The sequence below is a fragment of the Tursiops truncatus genome, chromosome 8, assembly GCF_011762595.2.
Source record: "Tursiops truncatus isolate mTurTru1 chromosome 8, mTurTru1.mat.Y, whole genome shotgun sequence".
NCBI lineage: Eukaryota > Metazoa > Chordata > Mammalia > Artiodactyla > Delphinidae > Tursiops > Tursiops truncatus.
The window spans coordinates 50,908,695-50,927,579 of record NC_047041.1 but is presented as its reverse complement, the minus strand read 5'-3'; positions in this window follow the sequence as shown (position 1 = coordinate 50,927,579).

Sequence of the window (18,885 nt, the reverse complement as noted above, 5' to 3'; positions counted from 1 at the left end):
AATTCTAACATCTATTTTCAGGGCTACTAGTAAAATAAAAATAAATAATATATGCAAATATTTTCTATCAAATGTTGAAATCCAGCGTGTCTAAGCAAAGCATGCTTATTGCTGGTTTTTTATTGTGGAAGTAATTAATTCATTACCTACATTAATTCTACCTATGCTTCATATTGCTCTGCAAGAATAGGATCACTATTGTTTATGGATAATAGTCTTTAAAAATTATAGAAAACAACATAGTAATAATTAAAAACAAAACCATGCTCACAAAAACTGTCACCTGATCGCATCAATACTCTCTGATCATTCAATCCCTTTTAGTAGAAAATGATATGGTTCAAAATGCAAAAACCTTCCATTTTATATATTTATTATAAAAAAAATCTCTTTTGCTTCATTCTTTTCTTTTAGAACTACCTCAAATTCCCATTATCTTCATAATGCATTTGAAAATGTGAAACCTTTCTTCATATGCTACCTGATTTTTAAGATTTTATAAAATTGCATTTCTCACTTATGCCCACATCAACTGCTTGATTGAATGAATGATTTTTTTTTCCTTTTTGTTCTCTTTTTTTTAGAGGGGGTAAACTTTTGAGTCCAAGAACAACTAGTAAAAGGCAAACTGGGATTTTCCCAGTCTACCATTTTGTCTCCAAAACTGAATTTGGTGATGCCCGGTAACAACAAGGGCTTATGCTCTAGAGCAAATACATATTTATAGTGTTATGGATTGGTCTGTGTCAGGGATAACAAGTATCTAGGACAGGAGCCGTCATTCCCCACCTCTTGCACACAGAAGAGGCATTGCTGATCGACTGTGAATCTCTCTCTGAGCCTACTTTTCAACCTTTCGATGCAGAGCTTGGATCATAAATTGGTCATAACTAGTTACGAAATGAAATGTATCTTCTCACATAGGCTTATGGATATAATAACTTATACTAGATGAAAAGAGAAAGAATTCTACATGTATGATGCATTTATTCTGAAGCAAATGGACCCTTAGACTGATGATAAGAGAGAGAAGAGCCAAAGTTATCAGTATAGAACACTGGCAGTATTTAATCATAGAGCTTAATTTTGTATAAGGCCCTGGTGGTGGCTTTAGAATGCATGCCTAGACTCCCTGCATCCCAGCCAGCCCTTCTCTCTTTGATATGTCTATATGATTGTGTACACCTAGAGTGAATGTGCTACTTAAGTATATAATATAAGCAAAAAAAAAAAAAATGGTTTTATGATTCTGGAGATAGTTCCACCAAAGGAGTGACCTGTCACTAAAATCGTTATTGGCTCTAGCTATTAATTAATCCATTCCATACAATACCACATTTTCTCTTAACCTTGTAGTGTGAAACACTGAAGAAAAGAAAAAAAAAAGACAATAACTGTATAAAGCTAATGTTTGCTCTTTGCCGTGGTTTCCAGGGGCACCATAGAGTCCGCAATTACCTGGATATAAGATTCTCATAGCAAAGAGCTATGAGCAATTTTATATTCATCCCAGTGTTAGGAGATACTTTATGGAGAGGAAAGGGGCAACCCGAACCTGGTTGAGAAAGGAGGTGAGGAAAAATATTCAATAAGAACTAGAAAACTTACAAGTGTAGATGACACATTTTCCATTTCATGACCTGGATATCTCCCTGTTCTCATTTTTTTTTTTTTCTCACATTCTGGGGCCATCTTACTGCTACATTTGCACCTAGACTACCCCAGAATCTAGAACAATCCTACACAGAATAGGTTGTATGTGCAAAGCATTAGTTGGGTTGGGATAGTTCAACATCAGATCTAACATTTTATTAAAGCTTTTTGACCCACATGTTAAGAGACTCAGTTTATAACTGGTTCTTTCTTCTCTTAATAAGCTATCCAACTCCCCAGTTTCTCCAACACTGGTACTAAATCAGTCTTGTGACCAAATTCCTACTGTGATATTATGCCCTGATTTTGGTAACGGCTCACCTGCTCCTAAGTCCTAATCATTCACCTAATAATCATTTATTAACTATCTACTATATTGCCAGAATAATTATTAGGCATCTTAATACAAGGGCATGGAAATACCCATGGTGGTTATGATCCAGTTGGGAGAAATATGTGTTTACAATCCAGGTTTAAATAGAGTGTGTTCTCTGGGAACATAGAGAAGGAAGCAGCTTAGGCTGGCCCGGAAAGTCAGGAATGACTTTTCAGGCTAGAGAAACTTGGGTTGTGCCTTTAAAGGAGGACATAGTTTGATGTGTCTTAAAGGGAAAATAGAGTAAACACAGCATGTACTAACGCAGTGGGAAACAAAGGTGAGCCTGGAGTACAGGCTGTTTCTGACACTGGGATGGGATGATAGCATGGCCATAACAAGAGATCTCTCTAGGGAGATGGGCTGGGGCCAGATTGGGAAGGGTCTTTAATGCCATGCCCAAGTTTGGTGTTGAAACTGAGGTTGGTGACTCCCAACAAGCCGTACATCAGGATTACCTGGGAAATATATTCAATACAGATTCCCGGTCTCACCACAGGCACTGGGTCAGTATTCCTGAGGTGTACTCAGTAGCTCTCTAGGGATACTGATTTGCAGCTGGGTCTCAGACCCACTGGGGTAGGTAAAGTTGCATTCATAACATAGTTCTGACAAGGCAAAGAGTTTGGCTTATTCTTATCAGTTCCCTTCAGGGAATGACATTCTGACCCTGAATGTCAGCCCCAAAGACAATGACGTGCTCTCCATGATAGGTGCTTTTCAAAGCCACAGAGGTGTTCAGGAAACGAATGGAGGGCATCCAATACTCCTGAAATCCAGTCCGTATTTTTACCTTTTCTTTTTTCCCTTTGCCTTGAGTCACTGATATGAGCAAAACATGACCTGCCAACGAGGGATGTCATCAAATTATTTTAATGTGTATAGGGAAATGTTTATCCCAGAGATAAGAAGGATCAGAAATGGGTACCCTACAATCCCTCCCTTCATAATATCATTATGTTATTGCCTTTTTTTTTTTTTTTGAGGGCACAAATGTTTTCTTTACAACTTCTATATACCACTATCCAGCGTGGAGCCCAACCCATTACTGATGCTGAGGAAACGCTTATTGATTAAATGAATAAATTAGGTCCAATAATTGCAGTCACTTATCATGCTGTTTAATATTTAGTTTTCCATGACTTCCTGTCTACCTCATCCCCACCCAGACTGTGAGATCCTCAAAGGATATGTGTCATACTTTTCTGTAATCCTAGTATGAAGCCCAGAATCTAGGATGGAGTAGGTGATTAGTACGTACATGTTGAATGAAGTAATGAAATAGTACAAAGAGCTTTTTCATTAATGTTTAAATTCAGTCATATCAAGTCATAGCTTCTTTTGTGCTCATTTCTTCCCTCCTCAGTTTAAAGAGAAGGTGTGTAGAAACAAGATTTTAAACACTGAAAGACTTCTTTTCTCATGACCTTTCCTTACACTGAGAAGTTGAGTTTCAAAGCTAGGCTTGTCCCATAAGATTCCTGAAAAGGTCTAGGTGGGGCCCCAAGTGACCGTGTGGATGTCTTCACAGAGAGATGTCTGGGGCAAGCAGAGGCAGGGAGTGACACACAAGTCATTAGAAATACAGAACTCCTCGGGGCTAACGCGGGCCACCTCATCTCCATCACCTTCAGGATAGATTATTTCAAGTAGAGTTGACAGCCTCAGCCATCTGTGAAGAAGTCGGTCATGCCTAACTTCTCTGACCTTTTAAAGTGCCAGGTAGTCCTTTGACCGCATCTGTCAAACTTTGGCAGCATCTTGATTCAGGATGAGCCAATGGCTCCTCTCAATGAATCTAACTGCGTCTATGTAATGACAGCCTCATCTATTCAAATACCATACCCCAGCTTCAGAGGACATTTTTCATAATTGTACATAGACTGAAAAAGTGTTATTAGGGTGGCTGGGTGAAATTGTGAAGGAGGAATCAATGAAGAATAGTTAGGGAGACCTAGTTAAAAGAACATAGTGTAGGAGAACATTCTTCTGTCCAGAGTACAGAATTATATTCCTATTAAGGTGGATGTCTTATATCGTAAGTTTATATGTCTTATAAACATACATATATGTTTTATGTCTTATATTGTATGTCGAACAGTTTGTGCCTGAGATATGCTATATATCCTTTCATTCATTCATTCATACATATGTACATGAAATATTAATTGAGTATCTTGAAGGTACAATGAATGTGAGAGCAAGACACATTTCTACAATTTAGATTATTATATTCCAATCCATAATTGAGAAAAGAACTGGTCACTGTTAGTAACTAAGGTAGTGTGGGATAGCAGAGGAGGACGGTCAACTAAACGCTTCATGATGTAGTCAGGGTTGAGTCAGGATTCAGAGAATGCTGCATAGAGGAAATGGTCTTTTTCCAAAACATGAATAAAGAGTAGAAATTTTATAGCTAAACAAATATTTCAGGCAAAGGAATCGTTATGCAGAAAAGTCTAGAGATGTGAGAGCCCAGAGCCTTCTTTAAGCTGAAAATAGTTCACCATTGCTAGAGCAACAGGTGGAAGGGGATATATGTGGGGGGAGAGGGAGAGGAAGGTAAGGGAGGATGGAAAGTAGGGAGGTAGGATGGGGCCAGATTGTGACAGGACCCACGCATCATGTTAGAGAGCATGGGCTTTATCCTGAGAGCACTTGGAAGCAATTGAAGGGCTTTAGCCACCTGAGTGATGTGATCATATTTGAGCTTTAGAGACTTTCCTGACCGTGGAGGACAGGTGACAAACAAGAGGGTTAGAGACAAGTTTCTGTGGTCCAAGTGAGAGATAGTGGCAGATGAGGGTGGGGACAGAGGAGATGGACAGAATTAGCATATTTGACTTACATCGATGCAGTAGAAAAGCTAGGACTGAATGATTTGGTGTTAGAGAGCAGATGAGAGAAAACAAGGATGGTTCCAGGGATATTGGCTTGATCTGCCCTTGTCTTAAGAAGATTGGTTGGGTCAGCACAGTACATGTCCCACTCACTCTTAGGTAAGGTCTCCATGTTCTAGTGGATAGGAATCAGAAGTTAGTGTTCAAAGCATACTCAAAGTATACCTACATATTAATTTAAAATTTTTTAACATGTCAAGATGAGAGGTGGGGAAGGATGTCAATTTCATAATTAATTATTTTATCAACTCTAAAAAGTCCCAAGAAGAAAATGTACTTTAGGTATTATTTAGGAATTAATTATATTGGTCAAGGAGACATTTAATCTAAGTGAACAAAACTTATTTTTGCAAAACATCATTATCCTGGATGAACAGGTGAGAGATATACCTCTCTTTTAGGGAGATAAGTCTTAAAAGAATCTATTCTTCTTGAGATGTGTTTTATTTTATAGGAGATCAGCATGCTTAGGATACCAAAGTGGGATAAGAAACACAAATGGTAGCCTTCACAATTTTACTAAGTTGTTTTATTTTATTTTTATTTTCTTTTTAGCATAGAAATGGCCAATGTAAACATCAAACTTATTCTGGTTAAAATTGAGGGATGATTTTTTAAAAGATTAAAGTAATATTACCAAGCTATGAGTTCAACACTGACACTCATCACCTGTGCTTTTATGCAACGTCACTTTCATTGTCAGATGTTCCTTCTTTTTTGAAACGTGAGTACTACATATTGTAGTGTGCATTGGATGAAACAAAATATATGAAGACACTTTTAAATATAATCACAATTTATAATATTCTTATTATCTGTTGTGAATAGAGGTCAGAATCAGTACATTTGAGAGGCAAAGAGAGTAAGCCAGAATTTGTGTGTGAACACAGAGGAATTTAGGTAAGAAGCACAGTATTTACTTTCTTTTCCAGCTGAGGAAGACTACATACTGCCTACAAGGTCCTGAGTACACCAAGGTCATCAGCTTGGGAAGAACAGCAGTAAGAAATTTTAGAAAGCATCTGTTTTTGTGCAGAGTGTTTCACTGTAAAAAACAAAACAAACAACAGTATGAGCTATCTTAAGAAAAGCTTTTTTGAATGTGTTTAAAGTCTCCTAAATTTCCTGCATATAAATGTTGAATACCTCCAAAATGTCAATCAATCTTGTTTTTCAGTTAACGTAGAAAAAATGATAATGAACTTGCTTTTAGTCAACGCCTTACACAGATTGAGAATAATTAGACTTAGAAAAGAACTATTAGGATATCCAATTTCATCTCTCTGCCCCAAGAGGACTATTTCTCCTGAGAGTCCCTTATTGCTGTGTCCTGACTAGTTTTAAAAGTCTCCAGGAAAGAAATATTTACTATATTCTTGGAGGGCTATTTAATTACAGCCTTAAGGAACACCTGTCTAGGAAACAGGAAGAATGGATTTGGTTCCTGATTTTGTCATGTATTATTTTGTGACTTTGAGCTAGGAACCTAGGCTATCTAAGCCTCACTTTAAAAAGGGATGTCAAACGTATGTCACAGGACTGTGGTGAGAAGGAAGAGCGCAAACACGTGTGAAATTACAGATACACAGCTAGAATATTACAGTCACCTGATAAGGACAATTTCTCTCCTTGACGACCCTCTCTACCAACAGCTTCCTCACGTGCTCCTCCCATACTCCCTCCTTCCACCAACACTTTCCCCAAGGCAAGTACACTTTCTGAATTTCTGGGAGAGGATGTTCCTGCTTTTCTTCCTTCTAGGGCTTCATGTGCATTAGCTCCCCAGGGCTACCACAAGATGCCACAAACTGGCTGGCTGAAAACAACAGATATGTACCTTCTCACTGTTCTAGAGGCTAGAAACCTGGAATGAAAATGTTCAGGGCCAGGTCCCCTCTGAAAATTCTAGGCAAGAATCCTTTTTTGCCTTTACCTAGTTTCTAGGGGCTCCTAGCAATTCTTAGCGTTCTTCATCTGGTAGCTGGTTGGCTCCTATCTCTCTCTCCATCTTCACATGGCCTTTATCCCCATGTATCTCTATATGTACTCCTTCCTTCTTATAAGGACAACAGACATTCGATTTGGGGATCATTAGAATCCAAAATGACTTAACTAATTACATCTGCAAAGATCCTATTTCTAAATAAGGCCCCATTAAGCATTTCCAGTTGGATATGCATTGTGGGGGGGATGCTATTCAACCCACTGTCCCACTTATCATGTGTATCCCCAGCCAACTTCCCAACAGAGCAGCTCCTTCTACTTAAGACACACTGCAGATTCCAATAAGTCATCCCCCTGATGGTGTTAACCTGGTCAATAATTAAATTTTCTCTTTTTACTCAGCTCTCAGGGTTTTCATTCTTTTCATCAAAGAAAATTATTTTCACTCTGACCCAGTTGTACTTATGTTTCTTGAAGGTCATGCATGCCAGGAGAGAGAATAAAGATGAGAGATTTTTATTATAAGATGGAAAGGAGGGTCTGAGGCTGTGAGCCATCCACATGTGCTGAGTTCCTCTGCACCATTCTATAACCTTTGCAGCGAGAACAATTAACGTCAGTCTTTGTTCTATAGTGTGGTTCTACTAAGTGATTTAAGCAAGTCATTTAATTTCTCCCACCTTTGCCCCTCCCTTTTTGTATGCAAATCAGGGGAAATAGCAAGTTTCTGGCCTATTATTCGGGGTTGTTGAGAGGGCAGTATGACATGACATATGAGAAAGTAATTTTGAAAGGTTAAGTGATGTATGTATTTGAATTATTTTGAAGAGTATTATTGTTTCCTCCCTAGATTGTAAATGACTTGAGAATGACTACCATGTCTATCTCAGGCGTCTTCTTCCTTCTTTAACCCTTTCTGCAGAGCATTTTATTAATGCCTATAATAAAGCTTTACCTATTTTGGGAGCTCATTTTTTGTGAAATGGAATTGGATTACTACTTTTCTAAATTCAGTGTTTTAAATAACTCTGTTAACACATATGGATAGGAATATTTTTTTCCACAAGCTTTAGAATTCTTTTCTAGTTGTTAACCCACTTTCTTATTTATTTTTTGAATTTCTTTTTATACATGCTAAATGTCCTTTTATCCTTTTCCAACATGAATAGTCAAAATCGTTATTTATTTGCAATGTTGAAAACTGCCCTAAATAAATTGCTTTCTGTTAAGTTTCTTATATTTCTTTGAGATAACTTTTGTGTATAAGAAAAATGTAAGAAATAACTACTGTGTATAAAGCTCTTGCTATGTAATGATGGACATAAAATACTCCACTGGTCTTGTTTCTGCCATCCTCCCAATCTTAAAGAAAAGTTACAATAGTATTTCAATCCATTCATTTGGTGGGGGTCACAAGGTCATAAGCCAATACAAATAAAAACACAGAAAGGTAATGAAAAAACCAGAAAAAAGAAAAAATGCTGATTTTCTCATTGTTTCTTAGCATGAAATATTGTGATAGCCTTCATACCTTTCAACACTTAATTCATTTGGATGAATATATTCATGAGCATGTGATTTCGTTATTCTCAAATGAGTCACTCAAGGTGACATGGTAATTTATTTTAGACAACACGACAAAACAACCTCACTTTGGCTGTTATTGTTGGATTTGACAACAGTGGGACCTAGCTGTGGACCTATCCACTTGTTTGCTTGTTTGTCCTCATTTACTTTGAGCAAACTAAACAATTCATTTATTGGAGATAATTCATGCTGTCCTCTCCCTCCCCTCTTTTTTTTTTTAACCATGCATTAAATTAGATACAATCCTGAGCCTCTGCATGGGATAGAGCTCTTTAAAACTTTTCACATGTGTTTATTACTAGTTTTTAAATTCAGAACACATATGAGCATTTTCTTTCAGGTATACGTTAATGATGGTTACTATCATTTATTGGAAAAAGGAGATTACATGTATTGGTTCTGTTGTTTACTTGCATTTAACTTAATCTCTCATACCTAGTTTTCTAATTTGTAAATGGGGAATAATACCAACTTCATATGGATCTTAGGAGGATTAAAGGGGAGAACTTGAGTATTACAGAGGCAAGAAGATGTCAATTGAAATGCTTCTTCCATTTTATAGCCGTTTGGCTCCTGGGGAGACCACTGACTTCTCTCAGTCTCAGTTTCCTCATACTTAAAGTGAAAAATAACAGTACTCACTTCAGAGTTGGGACGATTGAGTAAGATGACAAAGAAGACACTTTAATGTTTTCCAAGAATATCAGATCATTTAAATACTAAGTAAATGGCAGCATTTAGAAAACATTAACGCAATTTCTTCAATAAGGGCTGCTTCTTATCTTTGGAGGTGTATGAGGTGTATTTCCTAACCCAATATTATCTACTACACTAAAAATCAAAAATTTTTAAATGCAACTTCTCTGATGCTACCTAAATAAAACTATCTTAGAAAAGTAGTACTTAAAAAAATATTCTGTAAACACACAGAAATTTCATTTCAAGGAAATGTTAATTCAAAACAATATTCTATTATCTCTATGGCCCAAAGCAGTTTTGCAGGAGAGGAGGCAACAGCAGAATGGAACCATTAAAAAAAAAAAAAAAAAAGGATGAATCACAAACGACAATAGAGAAAACCAGAGTTATACATGTGATATAAAATGAAAGGGATAGGTAGCTGGTAATATTAGCTCAGATAACACATCTCAGGCTGACTCCTAAGGTTCATTGTCATTATGGTGAAACTACAGATTACAAAACATTTTTCCCAAAACTCATTTCCTGTAAACTCCTTCAAAACATCTATGAAGATACTATCTATTGAGGGAAAGTCTATATCACAGTTGTGAATATGTCAGCCCACAAGCACCATGAACACATTGAACAGACGATGCGTTAAGTGATCCTGGACCATTCAATTTGTGACCCACACAGAGGTTTGAAAAGTAATGAGGTACAAAATTGTTAATATACTTCTTAGGTTAACGAAGAGCTTGTAGAAAGAAAAATGGCTAAAAAAATTATGTAATTAGTACAGCTTTCCTAAAGAGAGATATAATTACAATAATCATAAATCATTTTTGCTCCTAACTGTAAATAGTGAACAAAGAGATAATGACAGGCCCTCCTTACCAGTTTTCTTTCCAGTAAGAAAATATTTTTTGATATGGGTAACTGTCACCTATGATTGTCAGTTGAGGGAGAAAAGGGGAAGAAAAACCATTTTGTTTTAATTTCTCAAAAAATCATTTTTCAGTAATTGTCATGAATGATCTTTGATAAGCATGAACTTTTCACACTTCTGATAGTTCCCAAGTTGGCTTTGAGGATAAGGGAATGAACAAGGAGAAACACCTTTGCACTTTTGTGTAACCTTCACTCTAAGCCTAAAAATGAGATGTTTTAGGGACAGGCTTTGACAAAGACAAGTTTTGTTGTCTTTTCTTCCCCTCTGAAGGAAAACAAACAAACAAAAAAAGCCCTGCCAAAATATATTATACAACTGGCTTTACTTCATGCTGACTCATTTTTCAATTCCACTGTAAATAAAGGGATCATTTAGTAACTTTACTTTGTCCATAAATATGCTTGTCTGTAGATACAGTTACTTGAACAAAGATGCTTCATATTTGGGAAAACCTGGGCTTTTAACATCTACAAAATTATATTTTTGACATTTTTCTAACAAATATTTTCAGATTGCTCACACTGATAATATAATTTGGGTAACTGCGTAGATATCCAGGGTTCTCTCTTTCACAGACTTGACATGACCAAAAGAGTGGTAAAGAGGAATGCAGGTCACCATGGCAGATCTTTCTACAACAGCAATATTTGAAATCATTGTGCTCCTAGTAGATTCAAACACATGGATTCTTGGGGAAATGATGTATTTAAGAAGCACTCCTAGGAGAAACCAGCAAGGGGGTAGGGAAGCACCAAAAGGGAGGAAAAGAAGTAGAGCAAAGGTGGGATTTCAGACAAAGTTCTACAGGGGGTGTAAATTGTAAGTTTTTAAAACTTCTTATTTTCTGATGCTTCAAGCTCCCCACAAACAGGCTGTGAGTACCCCTTCTTGCCCTCTCCTGAGTGTGACCTAACAACAAACACACCAATAAAATCCCTTCACACCTCTTGTTTGTGTTTATCACCCTGACCCTTAATAAAAGCACCTGCCCACTGGTCTTCATCCTCTCCCAGCTTCCCACCTGCTTGGTGAAGCCCACTTTCTTGGCTCTCCTCCCATGTGATCCCCAACTTGGCATGCCCTATCTCCCTCTTCCAGGACTTGTGAGTATAACAAATGTCTTTCAATTTCATACACCTCTCTGTGGTCCTATTCCATGTCCACACCTGACTGATCATCAAGAAAAAAAAAAAAATTAAGTAACATAATTATTCCTTACAACAGCTGGGTGCTTCAGCTGGAGCCCACAGAGAAATTCTAGAGTATAATTTATACTTTCACACAGTGCCAAGGTGAGTAATGGGTTTTCTTACTCCTGAAATTGTCAATCTTTAGCTGTGAGCCACCCAGGACACTCTCAGGGGTTTCCATTTCTGTGACTGGTGGCAAAGATACTCTAGTATTCCAAGGGTAGTTTTCAATTGAAGAGCTGCAGATGTGGGCCCTGGTATGGTCTGGCCAGAGAAGAGGCCAAACAGTGAGGTGCACCAGCCCAGGTTTCAATGTTAAAGGCCAGTCAGCAAGGCAAGCAACAAGGGGACTACATGTACCTTGCCAGAGGCCAGCAGGCTTTCGCCCGGGGAGCCTGAAGTTCCCCTCTGCCATTATTTCACATAAGCCTTGCGTCTCTTCCCTCCTGGGATTTACGCCCTCCCCCCATTTTCTTTTTTTCCTTTTTTCCAAATATAAATGGACACCACTCCAAGTAATGGCCCATGATGGTATTTTCTAGAAAAGCTTTTGCGTTTCTTGATACAAGAGACAGATGCTTAGGCCTCCAACTCACCCCCATCTTCATTCTTCCTATTTTGAAAATGTGCCCAGCCATCCTGTGACCATGAACTCAGGAGCAAAAGAAATTCAGAGATACTGACATTACTTAGAGACTTATCAAAAGACAAAAGGTGTCAATCTCCTAACTCCTTGCTTAATATTTAATTCTATGCTAATTGAACACTTGGAGCTGAAGACGTCCTAAGACAAACCTGTGGATGTTGTATTAAGCAGAAGAGCAGGTGAGAGGTGATCAATTTGAGAGACTCAGCATTTTTTTTTTCCTGGAGAGCATCTTTTAGTATGACCTGAAATCTCTTTTTAATTTACCACGTGAGATGAATTTTAATCTGAATTAGAATTTCTTAGTTTCTTTTTTGTTTTGTTTTATTTCATTTTTTTCTCCTCACTAAATATTTGGTGGGGGTTTGTGAGGAAAACCAGATTAGGTGTTGTATTAGCTTCCTATTGTTGCTGTAACAAATTGCCACAAATTTAGTGGCTTAAAATAATGCAAATTTATTATTTCAGAGTTCTGGAGGCAAGTCTGAAATGGGCTAAAATCAAGAGCGCAGAAGAGTTGTGCTCCTTCTGGAGGCTCTAGGGAGAATCTTGCTTCCTTGCCTTTTCCAGCTTCTGGAGGACACCTGCATTCCTTGGCTCATGGCCACATCCTCCACCTCCAAGGCCAGCATTGAAGCGTCTTCAATTTCAAACCTCTCTCTCACTCTCTCTGACCTCTGCTTACATCATCACATCTCCCTTCCTGTCTCTGAATCTCCTGCCCCCCTCTTTCTTTTATAAAGACCCTTGTCCTTTTAATCTGCCCATTCCAAGACCCTTAGCATAGTCACATCTGAAAAGTCCTTTTTATAAGGTAATATGTAAACAGGTTCTGAGGATTAGGGTGTGGACATCTTTGGGGGACCATTATTTCATCTACCACAGGTATAAACAACATTTAAAAGCACACTTCTTTTCTCTACAGTGGTAGAAATAGTTTTAGGTAACTATATTTAATATAACTCCACATATGTATTCTATCATTTGTTAGATAGAAAACTTTTGTTTTTATCTTAAAGGTGAATATTTATAGTTGTCACAAGCTTGTCCTAAGGTTTGAAGAATTTTTTTTTTTTTTGCGGTAGGTGGGCCTCTCACTGTTGTGGCCTCTCCCACTGTGGAGCACAGGCTCCGGACGCGCAGGCTCAGCAGCCATGGCTCACGGGCCCAGCTGCTCCGCAGCATGTGGGATCTTCCCAGACCGGGGCACGAACCCGTGTCCCCTGAATCGGCAGGCAGACTCTCAACCACTGCGCCACCAGGGAAGCCCTGAAGAATTTTTAGTACAACACAATCACATTTATATGGGGGTTAAGTTCTAAATTCATACAAAAAGTGAAAATACTGCATAATCAAAGTTATTCTTAAAAATAGTTTAATTTATTTTGCTTTTTCTTGCGTTCTGGCTGCAGTTCAAACCACCCCCCTACCCCCGAACAGTACAGTGAGAGCCAAGGTCTAGAAGAGCATAAAGTAAGCCAAGAAATTTTATCACTCCCTCTGTTTTACTTGCATGTTTGTTGCTGTTTACTTTCTTGCATTTGATATGGTTTTGCATTAACAATGCATATACTAATGGGATTCCACTCCTATTTATAGAATCTGGAATTTGCATCCAGCACACTGAGTGTGAGTCTTTATCCTGGCACTGATTGTCTGTAAAATTTAGACTATTGAAAAATATATATACATATATATTTATACACATATATAGTATATTGAGAAATAATTGCATAATTGGCATTCAATAAAATTTACCATTTTAACCATATAATTAAATGATTGTTCAGTAAATTCAATTTTGCAACCATCAGCATAATCTAATTTTAGAACATTTCAATTACTCCAGAAAAAATCTCTCTTGCACTTTGCAGCCACTGTTGTTCCCATCTCCAGCCTCAGGCAACCACTAATCTACTTTCAATCTTTATAAATTTGACGGCTTTGGATCTTCCATATAAATGGAATCATGCAGTTTGTGGTCTTGTGTGTCTAGCATCTTTTGAGGTTCACCCATGTTTTGGCATGTGCCACTATTTTCTTTTTTTGATGAATAATAGTCTATTGTATAATATAATACATTTTGTATATCTATTTACCAGCTGATGGGCATTTGGGATATTTTACATTTTTGATTATTATGAATGATACTTCTATGAACATTCATATACAAGTGTTTGTGTGTACATGTTTTCATTCCTCTTGGGCAGGTTTCTAGGAGTGGAATTGCAGGATGATATGGTAAATTTATATTTAACATTTTAAAAACACTGCCAAAGATTCCAAAGCAGCCGCAGCATTTACATTTCCACCAGCAATGTAGGAGGGTACCACTTTCTCCACATCCTTGCTAACACTTGTAATTATTTGACTTTTTGATTATAGCCGTCTTAGTGGGTATTAAGTGCTATATTATTGTGGTTTGATTTGAATTTCCCTGATTACTAATGATGTTGAGATTTATTCATATGCTTATGGGCCATTTATGTCTACTTTGGTGAAATGTCTAGTCAACATTTGTTCACTGTTTAATTAAACTTTTAATTAACACTTGAGGATTGCATGCTCATATCAGCAAAAGATAGGACCTAATATTAATCTTACCGCCAAAGATACAGTGCCTGGTTTTTAGCATGAGACTTGGGTACCTGAACCCCTATTAAATTAAAGTCACCTCTTTGTATTCTAGTCTAGCTCTTGAAGTCACTAATTCCCTGGTTTCCTTATATTTTTGGAGCAATACTCAGACTTGTTTAACTGGGACCTTGAAAGTTTTTACAACATTTCAGTGACACATCTAATGATACTCTTAGTGACACATAGATGATCCAGAACCAGAACACCCCTGCCTAACAAACTTCAATCACCTCATGGTGGCAAGACCAAATCTTGTTTCCAATCACTAGGAAAGGGTTCTCCAGGTTTTAATACCTCCCTAAAGTGTGTCTGCATTATCCTCCCCTCTTTAGACACTGTGCTTTGGGCTACCGTACTACTCTCAGTTTCTTTTTTCTCTCTCAGGAAGGAAGGTCATGTCTTGGCCATAAGAACTACAAGAAAGAAAGTACAGTGAGGGATTAAAGAAAAAAGAACTTATATTCTGTTTAGGGGATAACGCGTAGCTTTACAACTTTGAGTTTGAGGAGGGCCTGAAAACTACATATTTTGTGTTCCCATAGGGGTCGCTAAAGCTCTCAGACCCTCCTCTATACCTCTCACAAGGCATAATAGGAAAGCCAAGCCTCCATTTGTTCACCTTTGTCACAAATGCAATTAATGAAAGAACCTAGGCTCACAGGATTATTGCACTAATTCAATGCAATTATATATGTGAAACATTTAGACCCTCATTAAGCACTCAGTAAGGGTTAGGTATTATTATCTTTACTTAATTATCAAGTATTTATTGGAATTTTCTTTATGTAAGCAATTGGTAGAGAAAATTTGATGAAGAGTGACGTTTACCATGCTAAAGGATGGACAGACACTTGCAAAGGAGTGGAAAGAAACAATCTATTAAGACTACCTGGGCTATGTCACAAAGGCCAGCAGGAGAGTGACTCTCACAAAGTAGGGAGTATTGCTTTCTGATTAAATATTTCAATGAGATCAAAGAGTGATGATACACCATGAGACACATGTGGTGGGCTAATTAATGACTCTTCAAAGATGTCTACATCCTCATCTCTGGAACCTGTAAATATGCTACCTTACATGGTAAACATGTCTTTGCAAATATGAATTAACTAAGAATCTTGAGATGGGGAGATTATTCTGATTATCTGTGTGAGTCCAATTTAATCACAGGGTGCTTATAAGAGACAGGCAAGAGCTTCAACATCAGAGAAGAAGTTAATGTGACAAGGGAAGCAAAAGAAGAGGTGATATAATATGGAGCCATGAATCAAGGAATATACGTAGCTTCTAGAAGCTGGACAAGGCAAGGAAACAGAATCTCCTGAGAGTCTCCAGAAGAAACCAATCCAGCTAACACCTTGACTTGAACTCAGTGAGACTAGTTTTGGATTTCTGAACTCCAAAAGGGTAAGATGATAATTTTTTTGTTTTCAAGCTACTAAATTTGTGACAATTTGTTACAGCTTCAATCCAAAATAATACAACATGCTTACTATGAGATCACAAGCAATTTTATAAAGAGTAGATATAGAAGAGTTATGATTGCAAAAGCCAAGAGATAAAGGATTACGATAGAGTGGTATAAGGAATGGAGTGGAGGACTCAGTCAGAGATCATGAGTGATGCCATCCCTTCTTTTGAGTTCCTAGTTTAACAAAATGTATAATTCCTGTGTCTCACTGTAAGCAAACTGGTAGGTGGCAAAAATGTATGAGATCATTTTTTCCCTCAAGAAGTTGGGTCTAGCAGGGGAGAGATCAAAGTGTAAAACTTAAGCATGAAACCATCCAGATTGACTTAAAAACGTCAAAAGAGTAATGAAACAGTTCATTCTGATTAGGGGGAATGGAGAGGCTTGGGAAATAAAAATGAATATAAAAATAACCTATAATTTGTGACTTAACTGAAAAGCAGAAGTATCCTAGAGAAGGATCTGAAAGCAGGGAATCAGACTTTAGGAAGAAATGAGTGTGAAAATCAGCACAAGGACATTGTGGGGATTGACAAGTTACTTGGCATAAGTGGAAATCAGAGTGCATGAAGGGTAAATGTTAAAATTAGGATAATAAACTTTGAGTTGAATTGGGAAGCTCCAACACTGATCCCTGATATATCTACTGCTCCCCATCTCTACAGTTCCCACCCTATTCCAAGCAATATTATCATGTATGACAACCCTTCAGTAGTCCCCATTCCTTGCTATGCTCCATCCGTATTGACCCTATTCTTCCTTTTTCTTTTTTTTAAACACTCCCAAATATTTCTTCTTTATGGCTTCTGCCCTTGCTTTTCCTTCTGCTTGTAGCACTTCAGTCCCTGATGTCCACATGGTTTACCCTATTTGTCGGTCAGGTCTCACTTTATTATGGTGGTCTTCCTTGACCATTTGGATATGATACTCACACACTCCATATCCTACCACCACGTTTTATGTTAATCCTGGTATCCATCACTACCTGAAATTATCTTGTCCATTTATCTACTTGATCGCCTGTATGATCTCACTTCTAACCCCCGCAAATGTCTTAGCTTCTTGAATGTGTATGCCATTAGTCTTGATCATCATTCTACTTCTAGTGCGTGGAACAGTACCTGAGACATACTGGATGCTCAGGGTGTATTTACTGAATGAACTATGAAGGCCCTTGAATGCCATGGAACATGGGGTACATGATGCAGATTCAAATTTATCTCAATCACTTGCTTTATGGACTTCCCTGGGAAAGTTACTTAATATCTTTGAGTCTCACTTTCTTGATACGTATAATGGGGATTCTAATACCTACTTTGTAGAGCTGTTATGAGGCTCAGCAATTATGCAGAAAAAGTGTCTAACATAGTAACTTATTCATAGTAAGCTCTTGATGATATATGCCATTGTTATTATTATTTCCTTTAGGTATTAGAGGATATTCAAAAGAGAAATCCATGATACAACTAAAGTTTCAAAAATCAGAGAGTCAGTAGGTGGGAGGATGAATTAAGGAGGGAGAGTAATCATTCAGAAAGGAAATGATTCTGCAGGTACACTTTGACAAGGCAACAGTTATGATCCTGGAAATACTTTTGATCTATTAACTTCTCATGGAAATTTCAAGACTAAGAGAGGCATTCAGTTCAGGTGTCTTGACAATATTTATAGATTGCCAATGGCCACTGTTATGAACAAGGAACCTTATTCATATCCCTCCAAATCTTAAAATGATGTTTGCCATATACAGGATTTGCTAATATGACACACAGTGAAATAGATTGGCAACTACAGAGAAGAAAATGAATATGGTATAATAAATGGTTACCTAAGTTGATGCTTTCTTAAAATTTTTAAGTATACTAAAGTATTTGAATGTCATTCCAAAGAAAATGATGGAGAAACAATGTTTCTATTCACTAAAGAAACTGCAATAATATTAATAATACATTACTTGTATTTACTGAACTAAAAAGCTTCTAGAACATTATAAAGGCTAACAGTATGAATATAGCATATCAACAAGTCTTATTTTCCATATTTCCTTTGATTCTCTGCCTTAATTGACTTGGAAGTACCTACCTTGCAGAAAAGAGTGGGTACACAAATGTCAATCTTCAAAATAAAAACAAGAAATTTTGCCTTAAATTAAGTAAAACCAATATGTAAAAAATATTAATTTATCAGTTTTGCATATTTGAGGGACTTGCAAAGAAACTTAGCTTTACAAGACGACTCACCATTTTTCTGTTTATTTAGAATCTGATTCTACAACACAGTGTTCAGATCAAGGTAGGTGTTGTAATTTACCAAATATTGGTTGTTGTATAAAATCCCTTGCAAATATTTCTCTTTTTTTTGGTAAATTTGGTAAACTCATATAATTCATTTATACTGTTGCCATTACCAATAAATGGGTTAGATGGACATTGATTTTGCTTTCGTAGCACTTTGCGTTTACCTCTGCCATATCTTATTTCATACTATAGAACAATTAACTGGTTTCTTATCTCTCTTATGGAAAATCTCTTTGGATTAAAAGTGTTTTCTTTGTCTCTGAATCTCTGATCCCAAGCACTGTTCCTGTAACATAGGCAATACTTAATAGATACTTGTTGGTCTGAATCAAATCTCCAAATTCTCCCTATGCCACTATTCAGATGCCTGAAATTATACTCTGTAAACTTATACATCATATTTTACTTGCTATCGCTTGATGTTGATATCTGAAATATATATAAATTCCTCTGGTTATTTGCACATATTATTTTCCATTATAATAATAGCCAGTGTTAGTTGATACTATGTGCTAGTTAATCTCTCTCTCTCTCTCTCTCTCTGTGTGTGTATA